The sequence below is a fragment of the Camelus ferus genome, chromosome 21, assembly GCF_009834535.1.
Source record: "Camelus ferus isolate YT-003-E chromosome 21, BCGSAC_Cfer_1.0, whole genome shotgun sequence".
Taxonomy (NCBI): domain Eukaryota; kingdom Metazoa; phylum Chordata; class Mammalia; order Artiodactyla; family Camelidae; genus Camelus; species Camelus ferus.
This window is the reverse complement of record NC_045716.1, coordinates 9,853,833-9,874,163: the sequence shown is the minus strand read 5'-3', so window position 1 is coordinate 9,874,163 and position 20,331 is coordinate 9,853,833. Positions and strand designations below refer to the sequence as shown.

Sequence of the window (20,331 nt, the reverse complement as noted above, 5' to 3'; positions counted from 1 at the left end):
CAGTAATCCATTCATTGCCCTGCTATTGAAATCTTCTTTTAAAATCACACACCTACTTGTGCTACTCACGCCTTTGCTATGGCTTGTCACTGACTTAGAGTTTAGTCCAAATTCTTAACAGGGCTTACCTACTGCTCTGGCCTCCAGCTACCTATGCAGCTACACTGACTATTACCCTCCAGCCCCAGCTGAACTTCCCAGGCTCTCTGCTCGTGTACCTGATGGTTGTCAGTTCCTCAAATACGGCAGATGATAGTCTCTTGCTGCCTCCAAGCCGTCCCTTCATCCGGAGACTGCCAACCATTACTCCCTTCCCGTCAGCCTCACACACATACACTCTTGGCTTAAATAACTCCCATTTGCTATTCAGGACTCAGCTCATACATCACTTTCTTTAGGAAGGCCTTCTCTGAGTCCTCACACTCTGTCAGAGCCCCTAGTTTTTAATTCGTAGCGTCCCCAGTATTTGCACACTAGAATTTTCTGAATCATTCCTGTTTGTGCATTTAGCGCGTGTCTTCCCCACTGGACCATATACTCCATAAGGGGGAGTTCTGTTTCTTTTCACCACTGTGGGCTGGGGTTGTAGCTGGCACATAGGAGGCACCAAAAAACTATTTTCTGCTTAATGCTGCCTCCCTGTTTCAGGATGTTTTGCCAGCAAGTAGCAGCCTTCTCAGACTCAAATGTACCTTTAAAATAAGGTTTGTAATTCTTTCACATAAAGTTCAGGGTTGGGGTAAACTTCAGGGTTTGTATTGATTTAGCAGCCCAAGTGTGTCCCACAGGATCCCTCCACTCCTACCACGCTGGGCTTCTTTTTGGGTAACATGGGTGTTGGAGATGCCCCAGAGTCTGCCTTGCTGTTCAACCAGGCTGAGAAGGAAAAGACCACAGCCATGGACACTTTACAGGGAAACCAGGCTTATGACCTCCAGAGCTGAAACTGCCCCAAATGTTGGCCTTGGTACTCCCTGCCCTCCATACCACTAATTCAGCAATGGTTACAAAGACCCCCAAGATTCCATAAAAATGATCACTTAGGTGGTGTTCTGTATCTTTTAAATAAAGTGTTGACCATCACTTTCTCAATTCAGTGAGAACTTCCCTGGCCTCCTTTAAAAAAAACCGAACAAACCCAAAACAAACAAACAAAAAAACCCCAAACTCATACATACAGAGAACAGGTTGGTGGTTGTAAAGTAAACGTTATAAAATAAATGTCATGGAGATCACTTCACAATATACACAATTATCAAATCACTATGTTGTATACCTGCAATAAATATGTTATATGTCAATTATACCCCAATAAAAATTAAATAAAATTTTAATAAGAGAAAGAAAATCAGTGTGATAGCAAAACTGCCCCTCAGGCTGCTCCCATTCCTAACTTCCCAAGGATTTAAATTGAAGCGCTTCTGAGTAACCCTTCTTTTCAAGGAGCGCTAGAAATTGGCTGTTAGTTTGGAAACGGGCCCTTACACGTTGGAAAAGGAGAGACCAAGGGGAGAGGCGCACCCCTCGAGGCTGGTGAGCGGCAGGTTTAATGAATCAGGGAAATCCGGGGGCTCGTGTTTTGGGCGCTGCACCACGAGCAACTCGCCGCACCTGCCTGCTAGGGGCGGCACAATTTATATAGAGGCCTTAACGAGGCTCAGTCACGTATCCAGACCAGATGGTCTTGATAACACCTTGCTCTCTCAAGGCTGCCTCCTTGAAAGCAGTCCCAGCTGTGGGAACTGTGGGCGGGCATTCCTTTCCAAGGACGCGAGAAGGCGCGTGAGGAGCCTCCAGTTCCCCGGATGCAGCTTCCGGGACGCGGGTGGTCCCGTCCGCCGCTTGAGGAGCCTCCAGTTCCCCTGGATGCAGGGCCCGCGACGCCTGTGGTCCCGTCTGCTCTGCGCCCTCCTCCAGCACCGGCTGCCTCTCCTCTTCTAAAATAGGTAAGGAGGCTTCCAGAATGTTCGGCCGCTCCCAAAACTTTAAAGATACGCTCTTGTTTTCGTTTGAGAATCCTGTGGAGATGCTTAGGTTCAAAATGGAAGCAAGCAGTATTTACTTTTTTGTTTGTTTCTTCCGCCTTTAGGTAAATTCAGAAAGCTTTGGATTTAAGCACACTGAGTTTTAAACCTCATGTTTTAATTTAGAAGTGCTTTAATGCTGTTCCCAGAGTCTTTTGGAGCCAGTAATTAACGTTCAGGTTCTTTACTTTGGCAAAACATTAAAATTAAAAACAAAAATTACACATGAGGAGAGAGAGTGAGGGAGCGGGACGAAGAGACTACCCGGCCCAACAGTTGGTAAGTCAGGAGTTGGCTTTTGGGGTAAAAGAGTGGCGAGTACTGGGTCTGGGGCTTATTTGCTGTTGAATGGTTTACTCTTGGACAGTTAGGTACTCAAGTAAACGAAGATCCTTGGCTGGTAGCTTCGGGGGTTGGGGATGGGGAAAAAGCATTCCTGGCTAGAAGCGTGGGAATCAAGTTCCATGTATGTCTGTAATTAGAGCTCATTCTCCCTGAGGTGTCTTGTTTTCCAGCTTATGACTTGGTTAGACTGCACCATTCTTTTTACCTGTGTTTATTTTGTTGTTCTTAAAACAGCCGAGTGCTTTTAAGATACTGGGGAAATCTGTTTCTTCTCAAGTAAAGATTTTCTGTCCGAGTGGGAGGAGGAGGCGGAGGTCACCTCGGGTATCCCCTGTTCTGCCGCTTTCTGAGTGAGAAGATACCTGTTTCGGCTGACGGGCCGAAAACAAACTACACAGCTGGAGCTTTTTCTTTTGATCTCTCCCATTATGTAGTATTTCCCCACCTCACATTTGCTGAGCATCGATTTCCACTGCAGATAGGTGAGCATATCACTCTTTCCCTCTATTTGTCAACTTTTACTTTTTGTTTAATCAGGCAACCCCATGGGGGTGGAATCGTAGTCATTGTTCCAAGCAGTGCATGTTTGCAGAGAGTCCTTGGTTAATAAAATAATTGTGCCTCCGGCGTTCCCTAGCTGCATACGTGATGAGTATTTTCCATGTTAGTTTTGCAGGCTGAGCTGACGCCTCTTTTATGAAGTTGGAAGACGGGGTGTGGGGGAGGATGAGAAAATTGCTTTTTGCTTTTCTGCTAACCTAGCCTTTTTTAGAAAAAGGTAACTGCAGAGTGCCTGAGAGAGTAACCTGGCTTTGAAGTCTGTACCTCTCCCCATTGTTTTAGGGTTGACCCAGCAGGTGGGACTGGTTGTTGGGGGTAACTTCTTCCTTTATACTTGCTTTTTAAATGTCCCTCCTGAAGCTGCAACCTTCACAGGTGAGGCTGCATTTTGTTAACAGTCAAGCCCCATCCTGTAGTCAAGAGTACTTGAGTACTTTTCAGGCTGAAGAATAAATGAAATGATCAGAAAGAGGCAAGCCCATTTCATTTAGTAGAGAGTTATCCTTCTTTTACACTTGCCACTCAAGCCCTCAAGATTGATAGGATAGAGTAAAATTGCTTTATTCAGTTGAAAAACAACTTATTCTGGGAGAGGTTAATAGCTTTTAAGAGAGAAATTGGTTTATATAGTTCATTTGCTCCTTCATTTTCACTCCAGCCACCAGAGTGATCTTTTAAAAGCATGAATTAAAGCCCATCATTCCCCTGTGTTAAATCTTTCAGTAACTTTCCATTACTCTTAAGTTAGAATCCAGACTCTTGACCGTGACCTTCCCGATGCATATCACCTGGCCCCTGCCCACCTCCCCAGCCTCATCTCATGTTAGCTTCCCCATCACCCACTATGCCCCAGCCACACTGGCCTCTTCGGTTCCTGGAACCACCACACTCCCTCACCTCAGGGCCTTTGCACACATCATTTCTTCTTGAAATGCTTCTCTTATGGGTTCTTTACACAGCTGTGTCTTTTTACCCTCTGGCTCTTAGGCCTCTCCTCAGAAACGCCTTCCACAACCACACTAGTAAGATCCTGCTACTATTTTCTATGACAGCATTTTGTTGAATTACTTCATGCACTTATAAGTTTGCTTATCTGCTTTTGTATTGTCAATCTCTATCGTACCACAAGGGCTATGCCTGTTCTTTTTTCTTTTCTCTCTCTCTTTCTCTTTTGATGATCTAGGAGAAATCATTCTGGATAGATTAAAGTTATGGTATTATTTACATAAAATAATGAGGAAAGATTTTAAATGTTCAATATGATGAATTTTGACAATTAGGTTTGCTCATATAACCATCGCTTATAATAAGAAACAGTATTTTTTCATTATCCATGAACGTTCTCTCATGCTTCTCTCTTGTCTGTCACCAGAGACAACCATCTTCTGATTTGTTGTTACACTTCAGTTTTGTCTATTCTTGGCTTTCTTTCAACATAATGCCTATGAGATTCATATTGTTGCAGATACCAGTTCACTCATTTTTATTGCTGCCTACTATTCCAGTGTATGAATATACTAAAAAATTGTTTCTCCATTCTCTTGTTGATGACATTTGGGTCATTTCCAGTTTTTGGAATAAGGAACATTGTTGTACAAGTATTTTTCTGTTCATACATATTCATTTCTCTTCGGCAAGTACCTAGAAGTAGAATTAACTGAGTTACAATGTAGCTGGATATTTAACCTTCTAAAAAAAAATGACCAAAAAGTTGTCCATGTTTGTTTATCTTTTTGCATATATATTTTTTATTGAAGTATAGTCAGTTTACAATGCTGTGTTAATTCCTGGTGTACAGCATAATGCTTCAGTCATGTATGAACATACATTTATTTGTTTTCATATTTTTCACCATAAGTTACTACAAGATATTGAATATAGTTCCCTGTGCTATACAGTATGAGCTTGTTATCTATTTTATATATTAGTATCTGTAAATCTTGATATGTTTGTTTTATTTACTAAAATATACCTGATTTCTAATTCAGGGCCTGACGTAGTAATTATTTATAATCTCTTCATTGAATAGTTTTGGTGTTCAACTCCTTTCAGTATTCTGACTGCCTGAGAGGCATCTGTCATTTACTCAAGGGCGGCACTTTTATTGAGAAATTATGACTCCAAAGTAAAACTCAAATCATTACGAACAACAGACTTTGGCAAGGACAGTTTTGAAATTAAGCCTCAGCCTTAACGTTTTGGTTTGTTTTGCTTTCTTTTTTTCCCTCATTTTTTTTCAATTTACCACTACTCCCTAAGCAGAAAATTACTCCTTCCCTTTGCTACCATAAGTCGAGAGCCCTTGTGTGATTTGTGGTTACAGCTTTTCCTCCCAGGAGGTCAGAGGACTTGCTGAGGAGTAACGTGGTCATTTAGCACCTAATGGGAAACTGCTGGGTAAAATATGTCTAGGGGCTTCTCAGAGGGTCAGGGGCAGAACTGAAGTCAAACCGCTCAGTTTGCCTTGTTCTTCATCGGGAACTCACTGAGAAAACTCATGACTTCCTCTCAGTAGCAGTGAGTCAGGCCAAAGTCAACATTTAGTGGGAGGAGACAGTGGTCTCTTCATTTGGAGTGACGTCTCAAAGAGTCTCTATTCCTGATTTGAAGTGACCCACATGGGTTCACACTTCTCCCTCAGAACCTTGATTCCTTTGATTTTTCTGGAAGCCTTAGGGAAGCCTTGGGGAGTTTCTGGGAGGTTCCAATCACTAGGTGAGTGAACCTGAGCTGTGGGGGATGGGAGTGAGGCTGGGAGAGGGAGGGATAATGTGATGGGTGGGTGGCAATTACATTGATTTAAAAAATCAGATGCTGGTTTCGTGAGTAACTCCTTATGAGGCAAAGTCCTTCTGCAGTTTGTGAATATTTGCATAACTGCTCATTAATGCTTGGGAGAACTGAATCACTGGACTGTCATGGGGCAGTTTATTTCTATTAAGACTGGTGGAATCTTCTGGGGGGGCATGGCCTGCCTGAACCCCCATAACATAACAACTTCTAGCATCTGGTACGGAAGCGCCTTTGTTTCTGTCAGTTGAGGGGATGGAGAGCTCAGTGAACACTGATGACTCAGAAGGCATCTAGAACTTAAACGGGGGAAATGTAGACCCTAACAAAGACCTTCCTTCCCCCAGGATAGGAGAGAGCTAGGACCATATCTAGATGGAAGGGCTTATGATATTTCTCCAAAGCTATTTAGAAAATTTGTTCATAATTCTCACATTTTCTACTTTAAAAATTATGTTTTATGTCAACTTATAATTAAAAACTATAGCACAGCCTGGCTAAAACAGTCTCACAGAAACTATTTGAAGGGAAGGGAGACAATTTTACATCAAAATAAGGATAATATTGTCAGTAAAATCAGACACCAAATTTAGCAGCGATCTTCCTGGCAGTCTTACAAAACAATAACAACTAAAAAACCAGAGACAGACTTCTTGTTATTTGATAAATGAAATCATAAAAATCCACTTAGAATTTTTTTTTTTGGCATTGAATTTCTAAGAGAAATTAACTTAGTGGGTTTCATTATGAAGGGTACTAAATAAAGACATGGGTGTGTCTGCAGAGATGTCCTATGAGTAAATGTCTCTTACACTCATGAGCCTTCAGAGTCCAAGGACATAATATTAAGTTGTGCTCACTGAAGGAATTCACATGGAGACCTAAGCTAATATGTTTTATTTAAAGATAGTTCAACACAGAAGTAGAATGTTGAGAATTTATTGCTGGAGTTCTTAGCCTTCTTATGCTGTGGACCTCTTTTTATCATACTGTTTTATATACATGAAACAAACAGGATTATAACTAAATAAATTATGTTGAAGTACAGATATTGATACACTTGAAAATTCTGATATATTAATATATATTCACATTAACGAGAGATCAGCTGGTCTACAAAATACTGTAGTTTAATACAGTGATGAATGTCAACACTGCTTCAACATATTTGTAACTGAAATGTGATAAGAAAAAATCTGATTTCTATTAATAGACACAGATACTGCTAATATTACTGTGGTTTATTTCCTGCATTCATAAGAGATATGTTAAATACCAGTTCAAAGTTAATGAAGATCAGGATGCATTTTTCCCATCCAAGTTCATGAATCCCCTGTAATCTATGTATGGGCTCCTTGGGATTAAAGGTTAAGGACCAGTAATTTAGAGGAATTGAAAATAGGTAAAGTAACTCACCTTCCTTTGTTTTTGTCAAGAGTTTAATGTCAGTCCAAGATTGAGTAACTTAAGTAAAGACATTCTTTGTGAATGAAGGGAGATCCATCAGCTTTAGATAATGAGAAACAAAGTCAATATTTCATTATGAAAATATTTTCAGTCTTATATTTGATTTTTTATTTTGATTTCTTGATTTTTAATTATTTCTTGAACAATTCTTTTTAACAACAATGAAAACTGTTGGACTTAATTTTATCCCATGACCTGGCCAGAAATATATACAGATGTTAGAATACATGAAAGAATCAGTGAACAAATTTGTTCTTTATTTTTGTTCTTTAGCTTCAGTTCTTTCAGTAAACCTTTCTCCAAGCTGCTAACAAGTAGTAAAATATCGGATGAAATTTCCTTTCCTTTTACCTCCCAATGCTCTGGCTGTGGAGATTCCAAAGCTTTTAGCAATGGAAAGAGAAAGGAGAAGTCATGGATCTGAAAGATAAGGAAGTTGTATTGTCAGTACCCGATTCATGGAGAATTTGTGAAATTATGCAGGACACCAACAGATGACAGTCTTGTGCTCAGGAAGTCAAGACAAGTGAGGCCTTTTCTTCGGCTGCCCGTTTCTCTTCACCCTTTCTTTTGCTTTTCCATGGCTCACAGCTGAGAATGCAAAGACAGGAGAAGGAAACAGTGGAAAAGGAGAATGTGGGAAGGGTGTTGAGAAGTAGAATAGTGAGAAGAGGAGCGAGAGGAGAAGGAAAGGAGAGTAATCCTCACTTGTGCTGAACGTTTACTATTGACCCATCGTTCATGGATCACTTGGAGCTGTTTTGTGTGTATCTGTGGGGTGGTGGGTTTCTAGAATGGGTTATCCTACAGTGTAGACCAAGGACCACTGAGGATATTTGTTTCAAGTGCAGTTTTCTGGACCTCTCTTCCAACCCCCTCAGTCAAAATCCCTGTGGGACCCAGGACTGTGCATTTTAACCAGCTTTCCAAGTGGTTCCGGTGCTCCTCAGAGTTGGAGAACCACTGATTGTGATGCGGGAAAAACCTGGTTGACTCTTGGTAAGGTGGAGTAAATCTAATTTCCATTTCCCCCATTTTAGCAGGAGAGGAAAATCTACTCCTTCACTCAGAAATACACACAGTGCCCCGGAATTCGGGGATTTTGACATTTGGCCAAGCATCAGGTTAAATGCTGTGTTCATTTCAGGCAGTTACTAGTGAGTAGCAGGGTGGGCAGCGCTCGAGTTCATTTGCAGGGGCCTGTGGCCCTTCTTCAGCTTCTAAGAAAGAGGAGAGGTAGAAGCAGGCTCTCCTTCTGGTCCTGAGTATGTGTGTGTGCCAGCGGAAGGTGTCTCCTATGAATACGGCTGCATGTAGTGGGAGGGCCAGAAATCTATGTATTAAAGGACATTTATATCATCTGGAGAGGAAGAGCTATAAAGCCAACTCCCAAATAAATTACATTGGCTTTCAGAGGCGAGGTCTCTACAATGTTGCCCTTTTTCTTTCAGCAAAAGTTACTTTGGCCAGTGTAAAAATGGGTATTTCCATTTTATGAAGGCATTCTGTAAAGCTTGAGTTAAACAGTCGAGAACAGTTTTACTCACCTAGATGATTTCTAGAGTTCTCTTCCTTGCTGTTTTTAGTTCATGATTCTTCTCTTAATTCCCAGCTCATACCAAACTACACTAAACATCTCTCCTTATCTGGCCATCTCTTTGGTCACATTCCACACACCATGATCAGAAGTGAAGCTTCCTTAAAATACAGAATACAAAAGTAAAACAAAATTAGATAGATATGACACCATTTGAACAGATGGTGAAATCCATGAGATAGAAGTAAACCATAAACTTCCCTCTAATCAATAAAATACAGTGTGAAAACACTGGACTTTGAACACTTTGCTTCCATTTTGAAACCAAAATAAAGGATGGCTTCAGAGTTCCTCTTTAGTCTCCCTTTTACCTACAAAGTGAGCATTTAAAACCACACTGGGCTGAACTTTTTCACCACCATTCACATTATCTTTTAGACACAATGGCATGAATTCCTCTCATGGGAAGCATTTTCATTGACATGTCAGTAATTTTAAAACTGGCTGTAGAGCATTTAACTTGGGCACTAACCATTTTTTTGGGACCATTGTGATGTAAAGAAAGAAGCCTAAATCCTGGAGGAGCCATCTGTTTCTGAATGACGATAGTTCCTTTCTACCATCTGAATGGGCTGCTTTCAGGTTTTTTCAGGTTAGAGTCTTTGTCCTGCCCAATTAGTCAACTCACATTATCCTGTAAACCTTGGTATTTTGTTGACTTACTGTTACAGTGTCACTTCAAAGTATAATGTCTTGAAGATTGGACATTTGTAAACTGGATGGAAAAGATTTTGAGAAGTCTACCAACGTCCGTCCTCTTAAACACACTGCCTGAATGATGCAGCATGTATGAGCATCGGTGCATAGTTTAAGAAATCCCCAGAAGTTGCTAGCATCACTCCTAGTTGCTTCCTTTATTTTGTGCTGTTCAGGGTTTCTTCGATAAATTCCTTCACTTATCAATTGCCTAATAGGAACAGCTTTCAACCATGCAAAGCTGATGAGAATCTGTCTTAACTGGCTATTGACTGGCTTCTCCTTTCTACTTGTAATCTCCATGGACTTCCAGTTCTGTTCTGCTTATCTCCATTTGGTTGGTCTAGAATTGGAAGGTTGCTGAGGACAACGGGGTATTGGATTCAGTGGATGATAACATTTTTGGGAGAATGCTGTGGAGGGAAGGTGGGAAGAGCAGTTGTATATTGCTGACCTAAACGTCAGAACGAGGGAGGTGATCTTCTCCTTTCTGTACTGGTTAGACTGTGCTTGGAGCTCACGTTTAATTCAGTAAGTCCCACATGGGAGTGTCCTGGAAAACCGGCACGTCCAGTGGAGAATGATCAGGACACGTGAGATGTGGAGCCCTTAGGTAGGTAGAATGTTTAGAAGAACTAGGGAGGAAAGTCTGGGAAAGTGTAGAGTAGTAATGGGAAGCATTATAGGCATCTTTAAGTAACTAGAGGACTGTGATGTAAGAAGGTTTAGTTTTGCCCGCATGGGACCCCAGAAGCCGAACTAGGGCCCATGGGTGGAAGTTGCAAGGAGCCAGATTTCTCTTCAGTGTAAGGAAGAATTTTTTTTAACCAATTCAGATTCCCTGTATACAGAATAGTTTGCTTTGGAATGTAAAAACCTCCCCATCACCGAGAGTATTCAAGCATAAATAGGGCAGCAATGAATAGTTATATAATAGAAGAAATTTCAGCAAGGGAGATTTGATCAGTTGACCTCTAAATTCTTTTCCAAACCTTGAGATGATGTTTTAGGACATGCAGTCTTGTAATCTGGTTTGTAGAAACTTGCCAAAACTGATGAAAAGAAGCAAGCTGTGTTGAGAAAAAGGTGGGTTTAGGCTCTGTTCTTTAGTCTTGAATATATTAGGGTTGCCGCCTTGAATATTAAGATTGTGACCTTAGGCATGTTACTTTAACCTTCGGGTCTTCATTTCCTTAACTAGAAGGTAGGAGTTCTGAACTAAGTGACTCCCAGGGCCACCCATCACAATAACACGATCATTCTAAAAAGCTCATCCCTGTCCTGTTCTTCTTGAGGTCGGTCTCCACAGGCCGACCTCTTCGTGCCTTGTCTAGGGGCTTGGAGGCTCAGCCGCAGTGACCTCCCGTGATGGATTGCCCAGTGTTCCTCCATGCTGACATCTGAGCAGTGGGTCTAAGGCACAAACCAGTGGCCACTTCAGCAGAGTAGGGCTCTGGAGAGAGGCAGAGTCAGGGACAGTCCCAAAGGCCATCCAGCAGACATGGCCTGCTTCTGGTATTCGTCACCAATGCTAGTGTTCGAGTGAACTGGCTTGCCCATAATCCAACAGCTGGACCTCTTAACATACTGTAACAGCTGTTCTTTGTCGAGTGCCACTCAGTCTATGGGAGGATTAAGTTACTGATTTGTAGACTTTTGGATTTACCCCTATAGAGCCATATCAAAACCCCAAGAGGCATTATTTCTCTCCCTGTTGGCATAAGCTATGTGGGTGCCATTTAGAGCCTTGTCTTTCATCCTCCTCCACTCATGCCTCTGCAGGGTTTCCTATTCTCACTCCCTCCTCTCCCTCCCTGCGACTTGCTGTCATGTGGTGGAAAAATGCAGAGACTCATCTTGTTTTGCCACTTTCTGGGGAAACCTATTGAAGTACAAGCAGAAAACCAAATATCATGATTGAAAAAAAATAGCTGAAGTTATTTTGAGTAGTCAATAAGAAAACCACGTAGCAAAACCCACATCAAAAGCCCAGTTGTTGGGGTATACCTTTCAAATTCTATTAACTGCGGAGGCCGTGTACAGGGAGGGGACCGTAGAGGTGGAGATGCGTTTAAAGAAAAATAGAAAAGGTCAGATTGATAGTGGGAAAAAAACCAACTTGAATAACAAGTTTGAGAGAGTGAGACAGAGTATTTCCATCACAGAGACTAAAGAGTTTAGCCTCCCAGAGGCATATGTGACCTCTTACTGTCATTTTACTTTGGGAGAAGATACTTTTGGAATCTTTCTGGTGGGTCCCACTGGAAAGTGTTTTGGTGAGCTTCCGTTCCACAGGGTTGTTTTTTTTTTTTTTAAACCACTGAAAGGGTGATTTTATAGGTTTGATGTGGTTAAGTAGGCAAAGAGCAATTTGAGCATAGTTGAGGGTGGGGACTTTGGGAATCTTTTCTAGATGGAATCTGTGAGTGGACACAGAAGTTCCAAACTGGCCTCACGCAGGTGTCTCAGTTATGCTGTGGATTTGGTTGTGGTCACCCCCTCTCCCTCTTGGGAAGTGTTCCATGGGCAGTATGCCTATGGGGCCACATTGTCACAATGTTTGCTTTGACTCTGCTTTGCCTATCAATGTCAGTGACTAGACAGATACTTCTGTGATGTCACCAGAGCTCCAGAAACAGCTGCATCCAGACATAGGAAGCAATCAGAAAATCCATAGTGAAGACACACGATCACTTCCTGGGCTAGGAGTCATTCTACTATCTCACCTCTGAAATCAAATAGAACAATCTTACTTGCTACTGTGAGCTTATGTCATCATCAGTCTACTAACATCTTAGTCCTGTGAATGTGTGATGAGATGAGGTTATTGAAAGAGGTTCCATAGAAAGTGCAAGGATAAAGGGGAAGGACTAAGGAGCAGCTCCTAGCTAAAGCCAGAGGGAAGGAGGCATTTCTCTTCCTTTGCAATGTTGGCATATGAGAACTGTAATTTGTGATTAATAGCTATGATTTTGGGGGTCACAAAACTCTGGGTCAGATCTTAGAAGTGTTATAACTTTGCATAATTTTTGAAGTCTCCATTTTCTTATTCTTAAGGTGGATAATGCTAGTATTTATGCAAATCAGTCAAGATGTCTTTGGTTGTAAATAATAGAAAACTGAAGCTAGTTGAATGGAAATGTATTGGCTTGTGTATCTGAAGTCTTGAAGTAGGTCCAGCTGGCTTCAGGTGTGGTTTGGTCCAGACACTCACAGTATCATCAGGCCTCTGGTTGCATTTCTTTGTAATTCCTTGCTGTGCTTTCCTTCTTGCATCAGCTATGCCTTCAAGCTATCTTACCTCAGGGGAGCCAGTGGTCATGGCGGTTCTAGACCTTCCGTCCCCACATTCAGCTATCTGACAGAAACACTTCTAGTGGTTTCCATGGAAGGGTGAAGAATCTTCTTTCCAAAAAGCCCTTAGCAAATACCTTCTTATGTCTCAAAAGCCTGAATCAGCTGATGCATATACTCTGAGCAATCCTTGGGCAAAAGGGGTGGGACAGTAGACATAAGGGTCACTTCTAGAGCTGAGGGTGGGGTCAAACCCACATCAGCCACCATGCAGAAGGCATAGGAGAGGCAACTCCCCAGAGGAAAATAGGCAGATTGCTCTAGGAAAAGGGGAGAAAATGATACTAGGAAGCAACGGACACCAGTACCCTGTACGGTGTTTGTAAAGGTCTTAGCAGAGTTCCTGACCTTCGGAAGGAAAAGGTAAACCGTAGCACTGATTATTGTGCTGGTGTCATTCCTAAGTCACTTTCTGCCTAGACGTGTTGCTGGTAGATGCAACCAGTGTTCCAGGTTCTTGTCCTGTCCCAGAAAGAATTCAGAGACAAGACGTAGTGGTTAAAAAAGTAAAGTGAGGATTTACTAAAGGATGGATAGTACACTCTCAAGGGGAGAGCGGGCAGGCTCAGGTGAGCGGCTGCCCTGTGTTTCTTTGGCAAGTTAGTTACATAGGGTGTAAAAATGAATGGGTGGAATATTCATTGGGGAGGGAGGGGTTTGGGCTCATATTCCCTGATTATCATCCCAACTCCATCTTCCCAAAGGGAGGAGGGATTTTTGTCCTTATTTAGTCTGGATCGAAAGTGTCATGGTGTCGGTGCATGATGGGTGCTTCTAATCTGCAAGGCTAATTTTATTGAAATGAGGGCATAATGAGCAAAAGGTTACATTCTGATGTCTTTTCTCACCTTTCTTTGTTGGTCTTCAGGCCACTCATCACCCCAAAAGGTGTGATCCCTTATCAGCCCTAAGGTTCCTGCTTTTCTTTCTCTGCCCAGGGACCCCTGGGGCTTACATGATTTGTGGTTTCCTGCATTTGGCTTGTGCCCCTCCTTTCTGCCCAATTTCTGCCGTATGGTCTAGGTCCCCCTTTCTCTGTTCATATCTAGCTGTCTGGCTGCTCTAACAGACGTGCTGCCTCGCCTTCTCTTCTTTCATCTGTAGTGCCCGCCTCTCCTGTTTGGCAGGTCTGGAGAACTGGATTGCAGCAGTTCTTGCCGGTGGTCTCGGCCAAGTCACTCGCTTCCTGTTTGTCAGAAATGAAGTTCAGGTGAAATATGAGCTGAGGCATCTTCCTTGAAATGAAGTGGCCCTTTTCTTTCTTTGGCCCTCAGGAAAACTTACATGAAGTTAGTCATGATTCAGGGACCCTGTTTAATTGAACTCAGAACTGGATTTGAATTCCAGCTCTGCTTGTGCGGTGATTGGAGGAAACTTCATTCTTCGAGCCTCAACCTCCTATATTATACAAGGGAAGAGATGGTAAATTATATCTGATTTTTAAGCTTGATTTACATGAATGTAAGATAGAATAGGGGTGAGGCAGATGTTAAAATTTACACAGTGGTAGAACAAATAAAACTTGTATTTAGAAATGTGTGTTGTTGATTTCATCTGCTTTCATTTTTAATGTCTATCATTTGGCTGATGACTACATGTATTTTCCCTTCAGGGATACTGACACATTAAATTGAGGGGTTGGAAAGTTAAATTAACAGAATATATGTAGATGTAGTGTAATGTGAAATCAGGGCCCATTTCCCCCTTCCCTACCTGGAGTCTCATCTTACACAGGGCTGTTATGAAGAATTAGTAAATATTCAACTAATTTTAGTTATATACATTCATTCTTTTTTTTTAATTGAGGTATAGTCAGTTTACAATGTTGTGTCAATTTCTGGTGTATAGCACAGTGCTTCAGTCATACATGAATATACATATATTCATTTTCATATTTTTCACTGTAAGCTACTACAGGATATTGAATGTATTTCCCTGTGCTCTACAGTGTAAACTTGTCTATCTATCTTATATATACCAGTCAGTATCTGCAAATCTTGAACTCCCAGTCTATCCCTTCCCACCCTCCTCCTCTCTGGCAACCACAAGTCTGTATTCTATGTCTGTGAGTCTGTTTCTGTTTGATATATAAGTTCATTTGTCTTTTTTTTTTTAGATTCCACATATGAGTGATATCATATGGTATTTTTCTTTCTCTTTCTGGCTTACTTTACTTAGAATGTGTACATTCATTCTTTAATCTCTATTTTCATTTTTTTCTGCTCCTGCATGCACTTTTGGCTTGCTGGCACCACCTAGTGGCAATTGTAGATATTGGTTAAGCTTGATAATGGCATTACTTTTTTTTTTTTTTTTTAAACCACTTTATTGAGGTATGATTGATGTATTAAAAGAAAAAGCTGTACAGATTTCTGGTCAAGATGGTGGAGTGGTAGGACCACGAGTTCACCTCCTCTCACAATCACAACAAAACCACAACTATCGATGGTTGTTTAGTAGTCAGAAAAAGACTAGAACTTAACAAGAAAGATCTTTTTCAACTGGAAACATAAAGAGGGAACCACAGCAGGATGGTAGGAGGGGCATGCTCGTGATATAATCAGGCCCCATATCCCCAGGGTGGGCGACCTACAAGCTGAAGCATAATTAAGTCTCAGAGGCCCTCCCACAGGAGTGAGAGTTCTGAGCCCCACGTCTAATGATGCTTTATATCAGATGGACTTAATTGGTATTTATGGAGCATTCCACACAAAAGCAACAGAATACACATTCTTCTCAAGTGCACATGGAACATTCTCCAGAAGAGATCACCTGCTGGCCCACAAAGCAAGCCTTGGTAAATTTAAGAAAACTGAAATCGTATCAAACATCTTTTCTGACCACAATGCTATGAGATTAGAAATCAACTACAAGAAAAAAAAATTGCAAAAATCACTAACATGTGGGGCTAAACAATATGCCACTAAACAACCAATGAATCATTGAAGATCACTAATGTGTCATTTAAGGCCTGTATTTCCTTATTGATTTTCTGTCTGGATGATCTGTCCATTGATGCAAGTGGGGTGTTAGGGTCCCCCGCTCTTACTGTGTTGTTGTCAATTTCTCCTTTTATGTCTGTTCTCCTTGGTTCACAGCTCATTTACACAGTTAATTAAATTTATTTCTGGGAACTCTTCTGCATGTCCTCTGGATGCTAATATCAAAACTGCATAAATATATGAAATAATGAAGTGGCTTATAATTGCAGTTAAAAAGATCAAATGCTTTTTTTGTATTTTATATTGAGTTCTTACTGAAGTTACAATTTGTCAAGAATTATGTAAGAGCTATGTTTATTGGTCCAATTTATCTCTATACGAGTATTTCAAAAATATTATACAAGAATCTTAGACTAATATAATGCTTGCTCAGAAAAAGAAAGTGATATCCTTTCCAAATTATATTTATTTAGGTGGAAGAGGGAAATTCTTAAAATTGTAGGAGAAATGCTACACAGAGACCTAAAAATGTGGAGGAGTATTTTCCATATTTGGCGTGTAATTGTACAAATTCTCAGCTACGCTGAATAAGAAAGATTTGGATCTGTTAAGAGTTGCTGTCCTTATTTTACCCAGAGAGGGAATATGCCATCTTCGTCATCATTATCAGTAAAAATGAAATCGGTGATCGCCTTGACTTGTCCCTCCCATGGTGGGGGTCTCCACACAATATCAGACGATAGAATAATTGAATTTCAGAGCAGAAATGGGCTTTAGAGACTATGTACTCAAACTAGCTCGTTTTATTTCATAGAGATTGTTCAAATCCCAGTAAGTTTCTTTCTAGTACTGAAGAAGCTCGACGATCTATATCCACTCACTTTCCTCTACTCCATTTACATGTACATACATTAACATTCACCCTATTTAGTTTATACTTTTGAGTTTTCACAAGTGCATTCAGTCATTATCATTACCATCACAAGATACAGAGTGCTTTCATCACCTCCAAATTCCTTACACACAGAATTCCTCATGTACAGTCCATTCTTCCTCCCACCTTCGGTCCCTGGCAACCACTGTGTTCTCTGTTCCTGCAGTTTTGCATTTTCCAGGAAATCACAGAAATGGAACCAGACGGTATGTAGCCTTTTCAGCCTTCTTTCACTGAGCATAATGCTTTTTATTTTTTTTGGTAGATGTATCCATGTTGTTGTATGTATTAGTAATATATACCTTTTTTGTTGCAGAATGGCATTCCATATGAATGTATCACAACCTGTTTATCCATTCACCTGTTGAAAGACATTTATTTCCTAGTTTTTAATGATTGTGACTAAACCTCCTATAAACATTTGCAAGTAGGTTTTAGTGTGAATGTTTTTATTTGGGGGCAAGGTAATCACATAGCAGTGGGATTGTTGGATATGATATGTGTGTGTTTAACCTTGTAAGAAATGGCCAGATTGTTTTCCAAAGTGGCTATACCATTTTGTCATTGGAACATCTTTTCATATACTTATTTGCAATTCCTATATCTTTTTTGAAGTATCTCTAAATATGTCACCCACTTTAAAATTTTGCTATTTGTTTTCTTATTGTTGAGTTTTGAGAGTTTTGCATTCCAAATATATTTGTCAGATATATGATTTGTAATTTTTTTCAGTCAGTAGGTTGTCTTTTTAATTTGCTTAACACTGTCTTGTGCAGATCACAGGTTTTAATTTTGATGAAGTCCAGTTTATCAACTTTTTTCTTTTTTCGTCATGCTTCTGTTGCCATATCTAGGAACTCTTTACCTAACCCAAGGTCACAAAGATTTTCTCCTAAATTTTCTTCTAGAAACTTTATGGTTTTATGTTCTGTATTTAAGTCTTTGATCTTTTTTGAGTTAATTTTTATATTGTATGATACAAGATTCATTTTTCCAGATATGAATATATGATTTTCCTAGCACTATATCATTAAGAGACTTGTTTCTCCAATGAATTGACTTTACACTTTCGTTAAAATTAATTGACCTTATATGTGTGGGTCTGAGTCTGGATGCTTTATTCTCTTCCATTGATCTAGGTATCTACCCTTTTGTCAATCCCAGCACTATTGATATTTTGGGCCAAGTAATTCTTTGTTGTAGAGGACATCATAGAATGTTTAGCAGCATGCCTGGCCACTGGTTACTGGATCCTAGAACATTCCCTGAGTGTAGACTATTCCCTGAGTCAAGACAATAAAAAAAACCCTCCAGATATTGCCAAAATCAACTCTAGTTGAGAACCACTGATTTATATAGTAAATCTTGAAAATCAGACTTTCTTTTTTCTAAATTGTTTTGGCTATTCTAGTTCCTTGCTTTCTCATGTAAATTTTAGAATTAGCTTGTTGATTTCTATGAAAAAAAAAAAGTCTTGCCGGACATCTGATTGCCATTGTATGGAATCTGTACATCAATCTGGGAAGAAGTGACATCTTAACAATAATGGATCTTCCAGTCCATAAGCACAGAATATCTCTACATTTATTTAGACCTCATTTGATTTTGTTTTCTTTAATGCTGTATTGTTTCCAATGTAGAGGTTCTGTGTGTATGTATTTATGTGTGTATAAATATATGTCTCCTAAGTATTTTTATGCTGTTATAAATAGCACTTAAAATTTTAAACTCTAGTTACTTATTGCTACAATTAAGAATATAGTTGATTTTATATATTATCCTTGCATTCTGTAACCTTGCTAAACTTACTTAGTTCTGAGAGCCTTTTTTTGTAGATTCTTTGGGATCTTCTACATAAACAAACATACCTAAATAGAAAGTTCTATTTCCTTCTTTCCAATTTCTATGTTTATTTCCTTTTCTTGCCTCATTGCACCAGCTAGGATTAAAGTATGGTGTTGAATAGAAGTGATAGCAGTTATTGTTGTCCTGGTGCCACTATAAGGGGGAAACATTCACTGTTTTTCCATAAAGTAAATATTAGCTGTGCATCTTTTGTAGCTGCCTTTCTCAGGTTAAGGAAGCTTTCTTTTATTTATAGTTGTTTGAGATTTTTTTTTTTTTTAACATGATTGGCTGTTGAGTTTGGTCAAATGTTTTTTCTGCCTCTCTTGGTGTACTTTTTAGTCTGTTATGATGAATTACAATGATTGATTTTCAAAAGTTGAAAAATCTTCACACTCCTGCAATAAACCCTTCTTGCTCATAGTATATTATTCTTTTCATATGCTCCCGAATTTAATTTGATAATATTTTGTATAGAATTTCTGTGTCCATGTTCATGAAGGATAGTGGTTTGTAATTTTATTCTCTTGTAATGTCTTTGTCTGGTTTTGGTATCAGGGTAAAGCTGGCTTCATAAAAAGAGTTAGAAAGCATTCCTTCCTAATTTGTTTACTGGAAGAAATTATATAGATTTGGTGTCATTTCTTCCTGAAATGTTTGCTTGAGTTTAGCAGTGAAGTCCTATTCTTTACTGGAAAGTTTTTGACTTAAATTCAATTTCTTTAGTGGAATGTTCAGTTTACCTGTTTCCTTTTGGAGTGTGATTTTTGGTAGTTTGTCTTTCAAGGATTCATTCCATTTCATTTAAGTTGTTGAACATAGGAGCCTAAAGTCGTTTGGAGTATTTTCTTAACATCCTTTTAATGTCAGTAATATCTATGGTGGTGTCTACTCTTTCATTCCTGGTATATTGATAATTTGTGTCTTCTTTCTCCTTTTTTCCTGGCTCAGTCTGGCTAGAGGTTTATGAATTTCTATCTTTAAATAAAATTGGTTTTTATAAATGTTCTCACTTATCTTGTGTTTTCAAAATTATTAATTTATGCTCTTGTATTATTTCCTTCTTCCTGTTCACTTTGTATTCAATTTGCTCTTGTTTTTCTGGTTTCTTAAGATGGAAGCTTAGAATTAGAGACCTATCTTCTTTTTTAATATAAATACTTAAAACTTATAAATTATAACATTTATGACTTTTCATGTAAGCACTTCTTTAGTTTCATCCACCCCTCATCATTTTTGACATTATATTTTAATATTTGTGTAGTTTAAAATGTTTTTCTACATTCTTTTGAGACTTCTACTTTGATCAGTGAATTAGTTAGAAGAGTTTTAAATTTAAAAATTTGGGGAAATTTTAAAATATCTTTATTATTAATTTCTAAAGTAATTCTATTATGACCAAAGAACTTTGTGTTCTTTCTATTCTTTTAAATTGGGTATGGTTTGTTTATGGCTCAGACCAGGCATAGGTAACTTTTTTTAAAGTGTCGGATGGTCAATATTTTTGGCTTTTAGGCCATATAGTCTCTCTTGGAACTACTCCTTTCTGCCTTTGTGGCACAAAAATAGCTACAGATAAAATGCAGACAAATAGGCTGTGTTCCAGTAAGACTTTATTCACAAAAACTGATTATGGGCTTAATTTGGACTGCAGCTCATAGTTTGCTGACCCCTGATCTACCTTGGTGAGAGTTCCATGTGCACTTGAAAAAATGTATATTCTGTTGTTGGGTAGAATATTTTATAAATGTTAATTAGGCCAAGCAGATCAATAAT

The 20,331-nt window shown here is 39.5% G+C and overlaps 1 long non-coding RNA gene across 1 annotated transcript in view; it reads left to right on the top strand.

Annotated features, from left to right (window-relative positions):
• Positions 1-1,854: 1,854 nt before the first annotated feature.
• The window catches only part of LOC106730010, a 357,525-nt gene continuing 339,048 nt past the window's right edge, over positions 1,855-20,331 (top strand). Inside the window, exon 1 of the long non-coding RNA XR_004313870.1 lies at positions 1,855-1,946. This is a non-coding gene — a long non-coding RNA (uncharacterized LOC106730010). The remainder of the gene's footprint in view (positions 1,947-20,331) is intronic.